The 11,270-nt window shown below is 40.7% G+C and overlaps 1 long non-coding RNA gene across 1 annotated transcript; it reads left to right on the forward strand.

Moving 5' to 3' along the window:
• Positions 1-2,037: 2,037 nt before the first annotated feature.
• LOC121848582 lies at positions 2,038-10,487 on the forward strand. Its single transcript, XR_006084962.1, has 3 exons — positions 2,038-2,095; positions 9,675-9,800; positions 9,990-10,487. It is a non-coding gene; the product is annotated as an uncharacterized LOC121848582 (long non-coding RNA).
• Positions 10,488-11,270: the final 783 nt, after the last annotated feature.

The raw sequence follows: 11,270 nt of genomic DNA on the forward strand, positions 1-11,270 counted from the left end.
CCCTTAACTCTGGAACTCCCTCCCTTTATCTCTCCATCTCATCCCTTCTCTATTTGTCTTTAAATCTCACCTACCTCTTTGACCACACCTATGCTCAACTCCCCCTGTTTCCCTTCCACAAAATCAGACTCCATCTCTGTGAAGCTCTCCAAAACATTAACCTACACGAAGGGTGCGATGGAAATGCATGCGGGTAGTCCTGTAGCTCAATGGTTAGAGCACTCGCTTTGCAAGCGAGAGACCTGGGTTCGATTCCCGGCAGGGTGAAACCTTGGGCAAGTTTCCTTACTCTACATGCCTGATAATAATCCCTCAAAAAAAACGATAATAAATTGGTCATTTCAATCCATGACTGTTTGTGGAACACTGCTGTGCGCAATTGACTGCTGCATTTTCACAAATATATAGTCAATTCACTTTACAGTCTATTCTATGAAGCACTTTGAGACATCTAGAAGACGTGAAAAGCGCTATATGAAATGCAAAGATTATTATTGTTATTATTATGTTGCTGTAGGTGTCGACTAGTATCGCTAGCTCAGGATTTTATTTGTGACCTGGTCTTCCTTTTACTGTTGTGATCTTTCCTCCTTTTGGAGGGGAGTGTTTAGTGAGTGCTTTTAGTTACTATCAGCAACCTGATTGGGATCAGACATTGTAAGTGCTTTCTCTCCAAATGACATTTGAATTAATTTCAAAGTAGTCATGTGAAGCAAGGAGAGGAGGGTTAACAGTGAAGAGCTCTGATTTTTTTCCCACCCATTTGTACATAGTTTGCCAAAGATTATGGCGTTAGTGGGATTAAACAGCACCCAAAAAACATATGCACAACCTGTGTGCGGTGAAGGAATGTACCGTAAACAACAGAATGCATTTTTGTATCGAGAGAAAAGGAAAAAAATTGTAGCAGAAGATGTTGTACGTTGTGTTTGTTTTGGATTTCTGTTTTACCAAATATTATGTTTATAAATAAATATATATTTTCAAAATGAAAAGGAATTGCATCACTAAGGGTTAAAATGTGACAGAGCCAAACAGTGTTCTGCCTTGTCAGGGCATCAAGTCAAGTTGGCCGTTAACGTTTAGAGCCATCGTAAAGCAATACAACAGGATAAAGCTGCAGGTCCATCACCTGATTTATATTTTACAACATAGACTAAAGGGATCCATTTACAGATTGTAAGTGAACTGTGGGGCAAGAGGAGGGAGAAAGAAAGGACAGAGTTGGTCTGTGTGATTCTCAGGTGTCCTTGAATGACTGATTCTTCTGCTCCCAGGTCGGATCAGTCACAGTAAAAAACAAGTGAAGATCAATGCAAGTTAATGCTAAACTAACTTGGATATTTACATCAGAAACACCTCATATAAAATCGCAGAAGCTTACAGGTTAAAATAAGATTGACTTTGATGGCTGGAAAAATTGGGGAGTATTTTATCTGCAGTCACCAGAAAATAAGAGTGAGGTTTCAACAAGCACAAGTGAGAAGAAAAAAGTAAAACCAGATTGTGAAAAGCATTTAAAAACACTTCTTTTGTAAATCTGCAGATTTATGTCAACAAAGTCATTGCTTTGCTATGTAGACACAGCGTAACTTCATTCTGTGCAAGACTGACTTGTAATTGCTTTAATTGAAAAGGGAGTTCTCATCCAGAACTCCATGTTCCACATTGTTCAGTGTTTCAGAAAATTAAGAGCTGCTAAAACAGGTGGGGGCCTGACCTTTGACTCTTGTCCGCTTCAGATGTGGTTGGCTGGATATTTTTCGTCGCTGGGCGTTATCTGAACGCTCTGGTGGTCAGCAAGTAGGATGGAAAGTACCAGCAGGTTTGAAGGTTATTCAAACAAGTGAAATATCTTTTAATCTTGTACAATGTTTCAGCAGTGACGATTGACTTTTCTTTCCATGTCTTGCACTGGCTATTGCTCTTGGCAGGTACCGGAGGATCCCTGCCAGCACTGACTCCCTCTCTGCCTGTTCTTGTTCATTTCCTCTTCTGGCAATGACCGGAACAAACAAATATTTAACCGTCCCCACTTAGCAGATTTCAGGCATTGCATCAGCCTTCCTTTCTCAGACCACGCTGACCGCGCAGGGTGAGTTCATCCATTTCTTCCGCCGGTTTCCTGGTGTGAAGCGTAAGTATGTGACTTGCCTGTCCACTGATGCGCCTGCGAGTGTTAGCCTCCTTATGATAACAAATACGAATATATAGTCACTACACTTTATGGTAAATCCTGTGAAGCGCTTTGGGACAGTATGATAAAACACTACAGAAATGACAAGGATTATAATAATAATATGCATTTCATTCGAAATAAACATCTCAAAACTGTTTACAAAATAGAATTGATTAGAAATAAAAAGGGAAGTCTGTTGCACATAGGCAATCTGTGCAGCCACATCTCACAAACAGGGATCTTTAAAGTCTGATTTTATTGTATTTTCCTATATATACCTGATCTAAGATCTGTACGTGCAATTTCTAGTAGGATTCAGGTGAAATTTAGATTAGTTTAGATGAAGAAGGCCCTTCAGCCCATCTGATCTCATCCCTCCAGAATATCCACCCTACCGTCAGGATATCCATCTGCCCATCACAGCATCATGCAGCTTTTTAAATGAGTTCAGTGTCCTGGCTTCAAACTGTTCCAGACCTGTTCCAGTCGTTAATTACCCTCTGAGTAAATAAACACTTCCCGGTTTCTGCCTTGAAATTGCCCTTTGAAACATTTAACTCAGGTCCTCTTGTTCTACTGGCTCGGTGCATCCTAAAGTACTTTTCTGGGTTTACGTTTTCAATACCATTTCTAATAATAAATAAGAATCCTTGCATTTGATATAGTGCCTTATCACATCGTTGAGAGGTATCAAAGTGCATTTTCTCTGCCCCCCCCTTTTCTCTGCTCCCCCCTTTTCTCTGCTCCCCCTTTCTCTGCCCCCCCCCTTCTCTGCCCTCCCGCCCCTTTCTCTGCCCCCCCCCCCTTTTCTGCCCTCCCCCCTTTTCTGCCCTCCCCCCCTTCTCTGCCCCCCTTTTCTCTGCCTCCCCTTTTCACTGCCCCCCTTTTTCTCTGGCCCATAATTGTTGAGTCCTACTGTGCCCTATCTATTGCCTTGGCTGAATTCTGTTGACTCAGCACAGTCCAGCTACAGTTGGAATTACCCTCCAGTCACTGAGCTCAATTGGTATTTTACCGACAGCTCTGCCAATCTATTTTCGATGTTGGAAACAGATGTTGGAAACTTGTGACCTCTGTCTTCAAAGCATGAATGTGTCAAGCAGCTCAGCTATTTCTGGATGTCACTCCACTGTCACCAATATTTCTAGCACCCAGATACTCGCTACTCTCTATGTATCAGGAGACTGTGGTCTGAAGCACGGAACTCCCGATGATAGGCACCTCTGCACGTAAAGGCCCTTTTATGTGATGCTGCACATTGTAACAGTCATCTGTTCAACTGTTAAAACATTTATGAAAATCTGATGAGATGAAGATTTCTTCAAACAGTGGGGTCTAATTTGTATCGTGTCTTTATGAGATTCCTAAATAATAAGTAGATCATCTTGGAGCAGAGTTTTCATGGGGTCAGCTTGACATACACATTAATGGTATGGAGAAAGAGCAGAGTAATGGATAAATAGTACCAGTGGGCAGTTAGCATGAGCACAGCCATAATCGCCTGAATTGTCTCCATAGTATTATTATCATTCTACGATTCCATGACATCCAGAGTCCCTATTGGCACCACTCAGATTTCTTACTAAGAACATATGAAGATTTAGCACAAGTTAATCTCAAACTCATTAAAGACTCGTACATTCACTGTAAAACTGTAGGAGAGTTAATCTTTCCAGTATTTTTCCCCAATATGTTGCTAGATAAGCAGTTAGAATCTTTAATGGAGTGGCATTTATTCATCTATTTTCTACTGCTGGGTGAGAATATAGATGCTGTATGATTTACACACAACCTATAATTTAAACCTAAAGTACACCCAAGATTACTGGATCATAATTGCATTCTTCAAACCATGTGGCTCTGTCTAATTTGGGGCCACTTTGCACTATGGTTGACCTCTGTCCAAATGGATTAGAATTGGAATATCAGTGTCTCATTGTTATTGTGACCCTTGGTGCCATTAAGAGACTGAAGTCAAATACAAGTCCCTGAAATAGACCAGCCACAGGGCTCTGCTTTATAATTATATCTATCTATCTTGTGCTCAGAATTGGAATAAGAAAAAATGCCACTTCTCCCTCACCCCAAAATTGTGTTCTGTAGTGTACTGCTGTGTTATTCATTGTGTGTGTTTCAGTGCTCCAACTCGTGAAGGTCACTATATAAATGGAAGTTGTTGTTGTGTGGGAGTAGGTGTGCTTGTGTGTGTTTGTGCTGGTTCGCCTATAAAGAGCAAATAAGGATTTTAGAATTTTGACTTGTGACAAAAGGGTTCACAGCCTTTTGTCCCCTTCTCCGTTCTCCTGCAGGCAGTAACCCACGTTAGGATTTTTTAGGAATTGGCATCCCTCCAATATCTTGTCTAAAAGACCATTTTTCACATCGAAGCTTAGATAGTCAGTTATGGCAAATTCACTGTTCACTGAAGCCAATCTACACACGTGACACTTTTTGCAGAACTCAATTGACAGTGATCAGGAATGGAAAGTCTCACGACCTCTACCGCCCTTTCCAATCTGGGGACACTAAGCCCAGGAATTGCAGCTCCACTTCTACTACTTTATTTCAGATTGCAAATTTCCTCACCCTCAAGGGGTCTAAATCAAGATTTGCCTGAGACCACACCACAGAGGGTATGTTGTTGCTTTAAATAACAATAATAAGCCACTTTATAAGTGTATTACTGGCTTTTATGTCACTAAGAATAAATGTAAAAGAAATGTAGCTCAACAAATGCCTCTTGCGTTCAAAGGGAGAGAAACCATCAATCATAGTGATTGTAAAGAAAAATTGGGCACTGGTTACATGATGATCCTTTACATTCACCCATTGCTACCCAAACGGTAGCTTCACTCCCAGTTGAAAACTAAGTTATAATAATAATAATAATAATCCTTGCATTTGATATAGCGCTTTTCACGTCAGGAGGACGTCCCAAAGCGCTTCACAGAACACACTGTAAAGTGAATTGACTGTATATTTGTGGGCGAACGCGGCAGCCAATTGCGCACAGCAATGTCCCACAAACAGTCGTAGATTGAAAATGACCAATTTATTATTGTTTTGGTTTTGGAGGGATTATTATTAGGCGTGTGGAGTAAGAAAACTTGCCCAAGGTTTCGCCCTCTGCCTGGAATTGAACTCAGGTCTCTCGCTTGCAAAGCGAGTGCTCTAACCACTGAGCTACAGGACTCCAGATACGGCAATGACAGCATCATGCAGCTGTGAGTTCTTACCTAAGACACAATGTAATGTAATAACTTAGTTCTACTGCTGTGTCAGAGGTGAGCATTTAACTCACAGGTGAGTTTATGACCGCACCAAAAGGCTTTGGGTTTATTTATCCTTCCAGAATACCTACCCTACCTTCTTCCCATCTTAGCATCAAGTTGTTTGACAGGTTTAAAGTCCTGGTCACTCAGAATGGGGTATAACTTGCAAGATTTGGAATAAGATTTATTGGATTCTGCAGCTTTCCCGACGTGCCTCCAGCTGATCCTTTGAAGCTCCTTCCAGCTACAAACTTCCAACTCGGATCACCTGCCACATTTGGCCGCAACCTCCTCGCTTCACAAAATTGAAACTGAGACCAGTGTCTGCGAGAAGACAAATCCAGGAGCTTGCAGGATTCCCTATTTATCAATACTTTTGTGAGCCTCACAAGCAAAGGCCTCAGTCACAAATGTGCACCATGTCCAGTTTGAAATTCGCAGGATATTTTAATAGTACTTAGTGTACAGATTAACTGTAATGTTTGCAGTGGTAGAAGCTGTCATCTACAACTGCATGACTACAACTAAAAATGACAGTGCCCCATAACTAGGCTGGAGTGCGTATACGTACAAGGATGCTTCTTGGGCTTTGTCAATATAAAGTTAATGAGTAGCATTTAAGCTTTCATACTTTTATTGTTTAAAACAAATGTCTCTTTAATAGAAATGAGACCCCAAAACATAGAAGATGTGATTGGTTGCCAGAGTACTTTGGAGCTGTGGTACTTAGGCCATTACTGGACTCAGCTTTACCACTGTGGGGAGTTGATGAAAGAAACAGGCAAAATTGCAGGTCTCCTCTCATACTGACTGGTTTCACGCCGACATTAGCAGAAGCTTGAGATCAGGTGATGTGCCCACCTTTTCAGCCATGGATAATGAGTGGCAAGGGAGTGATCAGTGGCTGGAAAAAGTTTTCCTTTTGGAAACATACTATTGCCTCTGATTCGCATTTATAGCACAAAAAAGTTCAAACATTTTTTAATCCAAGTTTAATCTTGGGGTAGTCAACACGAGGCTTACACACAAACAAAACAACAAAGAAAACTGCTCGCCCTTACGCTCCTTCTGTTACATTAGTCTGTAATATGAGGACGCGTGACAAAGCCTTAGAATATACCTGAGACTGCTTTGTGTACACATCATGACTCCAATAGTGAGAGTGGGGAAGGCAGATTGTAGTGCATTTTTCTATTTATCTGCCTTGTTAACACTCAATTAATCTGTTTTTGGGTAGTGGGCAGTGAAGATACTTTATCCAGCTATCTGCAAAACTAGCAAATTCCCAGTTCCTTTAATAGCTTCACATGGAGCTGTGTCCTGGAGGTACTAAGGTGGTTGAGGCAATTATTGCAACTAAATTAGATTAATTTATAAAGCAATGAATAGGAGGAAATAAGTACAGGTTTCAGTGCATCGTTTAAGAGTAGTTTAATATAATTTCTGATATCAATCCAGTCTTATTACAGGAGGAGGAATAAAGCTGACTATATGTTTTCTTGTTCAGACATTCCTAATTCTACTCAGTTCACATTAAGTGTCCCTCACTGAAAATTAAAAAACACAAACTGCAGTCTCCTGTAGTTTATACATCGACAAATGTCTGTTTTTGTCATATGATAAGTTTCAACTTATTTTACAGAATTCATTTTTCCTTTCATACAGCTAACTTTAATCTTTCCCAAAAGCACACTGAAAGGATTAGGCAGCAATGTGGTGGAACTATTAACGCCTGAAACTTCTAAAACCCTTCAAAATATTCTCCTGAGTGCCAATGTGCTGCATCTTCACTGCTGAGACCTCTGTTTGAAAACAGCTAAAGAGTTAACTTTTATTTCAGTCAAGAAATCGCCATTGATGAGCAATCCCTCATCTTAAGTGAAGCTTCTGACAGAATAAGTGTTTGGAGATTCATCGCCAATATGGTCCCTGAGGCTGGTCATAAAGCAGCGACTAATATGTTCTAACATTTAGGGAGTTGCAGTGCAGAGGCTCAAGGCTAGTCCCCTGTTGGAATGGGTTGGGTGGCCTGGAGGCGAAAGTAGGCTGTGCCAGGAATTTAAAGTCTTCACAGGCCACTGACAATGTCTGCATTAAGAATTAGAGCCTCAAACCTGGATTGAGTTACAAAACAGGCAACTCTTTATCCAAATCCCATGTGCAGTCCTCTGGTCTCTCTATTAAGTGCTTGCCTGATCCATACTGGCGGAGAGTGGGAGGGGAGAGCTGAATTATTCCCTGAATACATTTTATTTAGCTTTTCTTCGGCTGCAGGGTGTTTGTGTGTCCACGATTGAGACCTTCATATTGGATTCATATCTCTGTTAATACTGAAAATGATGCTGACGAAACATGTTAGCAAATAAACGGGCGAGATCAAATTCGTGAACAGTTTTTGCTGATTATTTTTTAAAGAGACAGTCGATCAATCATTTCTTAAGGCTACACTTTGTGTACTAAAGGCAGGATGTGCGATGTGTTCTCATACAAAACAAATCCCTCACTTATCAAAGCTTAGTGTCCAGCTGCATCCCGATTGGATGGTAGTTTATACATTATTATCTTTTGGAGTGTGAAGCAATGCCAAAGTTCTCGAGTGCAAGCGAGGAAGATTAGATTTTACGGTGTTGACAGCTACATTTTCCACCTTGTGTGACTCAGATATCATTTTCGGCTTCTTTGTGCTATTTCCCTCTTGTGAGTTGTAAAACATGAATTGAAATCCAATGGAAATGATGCCCGTTAAAAATAAATCTTCCCTCTTGTTGTCTGTGCAATTCTGGTCACATTGGTTATAGCTCCTTGGGAGGGAGGAGGGAAGCAGGTCTCCTTGAAGCTGAGTTCGTTCCAAGGTGATATTGTTGGCAATAAAATGTCAGAATTGAGTCACTCCTTTGTGAAACTTCTGAAACCCTTTCTTGCTAGTCTGGTTCCTGAGCCAGGCAGGTGGTCAGCAATACTCCAGGGCACTGCTGATGGTAGACCAGCCAGCCTTGTGCATTGGTAGGATTTGGACTGGCAAGCCAGTCACTACGGCCAGGGATTCTTCCCACTCTGCTTCTGTTAACCCTATAATTTAAAGCCATGGATAGTAGGGTAGTCCTGGCCGGACAAGCAGTGGAAAGTTTGTCAGGTGGTCAATGTATGTGGAACTATCATTCTTGTTTGGATACTCTTAAGCGTGGTAATAGATTTCTAGTTTCAGACACACGCTGACTAAATAAAGACGGTTGCTCAAGCATTTGGACCGATACCCAAAGTGTTCTGGGTTCAAATCCCAATGAGCTCTCGTCCCTCTTTGGGGCTGATGAAATGAGCAACAACGCTGGAAATAACTTCTTTGGGGTGAAATATAAATGCCTGTAAAGTCAGAAAGGTCAATGCAAGCAATTTGTCCACTTTGCCCGAGAGGTTAAACATTAATAGTTAAATATTTATCCCAAAGGGAATAGAATTATCAGGAAAGGACAATGCAGGAGACAATTTAAAGGATTCACCAAGATGTATTTCTGGAGAACAAGGGGATTGGGAGATGAGGTGACAGGATAGGTAGGTAAAGGTTCAGATCAAAAAGATAATTTTTTTTTCCTGTTATGTTTCACCCTCAATAACAAAATCATTGGATGTTTATATTAACTTTTATTATTAAATAATAATTTGGTCATTCAATCCACGACTGTTTATGGGACACTGCTGTGCACAATTGGCTGCCACGTTTTGCCCACAAAATATATAGTCAATTCACTTAACAGTGTATCTTGTGAAGCGCTTTGAGCCGTTTCGAAAACATGAATAAGGCTCTATATCAAATACAAGGATTATTATTATAATTGGTGTTTTACCACACATTGTGCCAAAGTCTTCACTATTGAACCAACATGAGGGAGTATCAGGAAACGGATGTACGTATTTCCTGCTCACTGATATAATCTTCTGTTGTTGGCCGGAGTCATCATATTTCCAAAAGATTAGTTTATGGTAGTGAAGCTAAACTGTAGCTTCACGTCATGGAACGGGTGAAGCTAGACTGTAGCTTCACATCTTCCATGATACTGAAATTTCGAGAACGACGTAGCAGATGAAATTTTTTTGGACTGTTTACCAGCACAAGTGCACTGATCACACTGTTGTTGCTGACCAGTGCAAGGATTATTATTGTATTTTTATTAATCTTATTGATAACCCTTCCATTAATGGCAGGACAATATCTTTCCTCTATCCAGGACTCTGGTTTTGTATCACTCTGGCTTCACTGACACAAAAACTTGCCACAAATACATTTCAGCTGCAAGAGCCGTCGTCCAGCTTGTGAGAAGTCGTCTGTAAGGTGATCTCAGGCCCTGTCCTAGGTGAGTTCACTCAGGTCAGAGTGATGTACATTTGATTCTTAGGGAAATGCTTTCTGAGCCATTACCCTGGGTGAAGGGCACTATATAAATGCAAGTTGTCATTCATGCACTTTACATCTTGAAGTGCTTTTTCAACAGAAGGTACAATTTATGTTCCTGAAGAATATTTTTCTCAACTTCATTTTCAAGGTCACACAAGGAGAAGATTGACCACAGGGGTTGTTGGTGGTGGTGGTGGAAAGGTATCGGAGTGCAGCCAGAGTCAATTCCAACCCAACATCCCTTCAACAGAGAAAACGATGAAGGATTTAAAAGGGTTTCATTTTCATTGGATTTGAATTGAGGTTTACAGGAAACTAGTGTAGAACTATCTAAGTTCATTACCTGACGCACATAACGCAGAAAATGCAACGCCATAAACTCTAATCTTCCCAATTTGCACATGAGTATTTTGGCATTGCATCAGACACCAAGAGATAACAAACGCATAAACTATTGCTCAATTGGCAAGCGGCTAAGCAAAAAGCTTTGATAAGTAGGGATTCTTTTGGTCCCTGAGAATAAAGGTCCAGATTACGCCCTAAGTATACAGACTCAAGAAACGATTGACCAGCTGGCTTTCTATTTTTATTATTAATAATATTAATAACAAAATAATGGAACCAACAAAGTTCTCTCATCTGTTGTGCCCCAACTGGGCTATACCGGCATCTCTTATCAGTGTTGATTGCATCATAGCCCTAGCCCATAACTCCTCAGTGCACCATCAGTAATCAGAACTGCACTGATACGATAAGACGGAGTCAAAGCTAAACATTAACACACCTTTCTCCGTTTGTTAAGTATGAAATGAAGCAACCAAGGGAGGGAAAACAGAGTCAGATGGGTTGTATGTTAACCTAAGGTGGGTGTGGCTCACCACAGCAGATCTAGATGCATAATCACAGACCCCAACACGTACTTTGTGGTCCCCAATCCTTGGCCCTTACCCACTGGTGTTTAATACTTTCCAAGAACAGGTGAGCAAGTGTATGTCCCTCCATAGAGAGAGTGTGCACTCCATTCCAAACAGAAAATACATTTCAATGCATATGTGGAATTCTCAGTATGTTTTGGACACTCTTAAGAATGCTGGTGGGTTTCTGCGCATGACAGATAGCTAGCTGACCAAATAAAACAAATTGTTGTAGAAATCACAAAGGGATTTCACGAAATCACCTTGAATTGTTTTCCCATTATCATTAATTGTCTGGGTTTGTTATTTAATAGATAGAAAAATGTTACTGCATCGAATTCCTGAATCACAGTTTGTTTGAATAGCAGCAGGCGTCAATCAATCTTATTCAGTGCATATCCTTGCCAATGTTAGGAACTGACATTGGCAGCATTGATACACTGATGACCAGTGAGACATCAGTCTGTAATGATGGTTTTGTTTTCCTTTGTTTAACAGGGGTGAGTAATAGTGAT

Source organism: Callorhinchus milii, unplaced genomic scaffold (genome assembly GCF_018977255.1).
Source record: "Callorhinchus milii isolate IMCB2004 unplaced genomic scaffold, IMCB_Cmil_1.0 Scaffold3, whole genome shotgun sequence".
Lineage (NCBI taxonomy): Eukaryota > Metazoa > Chordata > Chondrichthyes > Chimaeriformes > Callorhinchidae > Callorhinchus > Callorhinchus milii.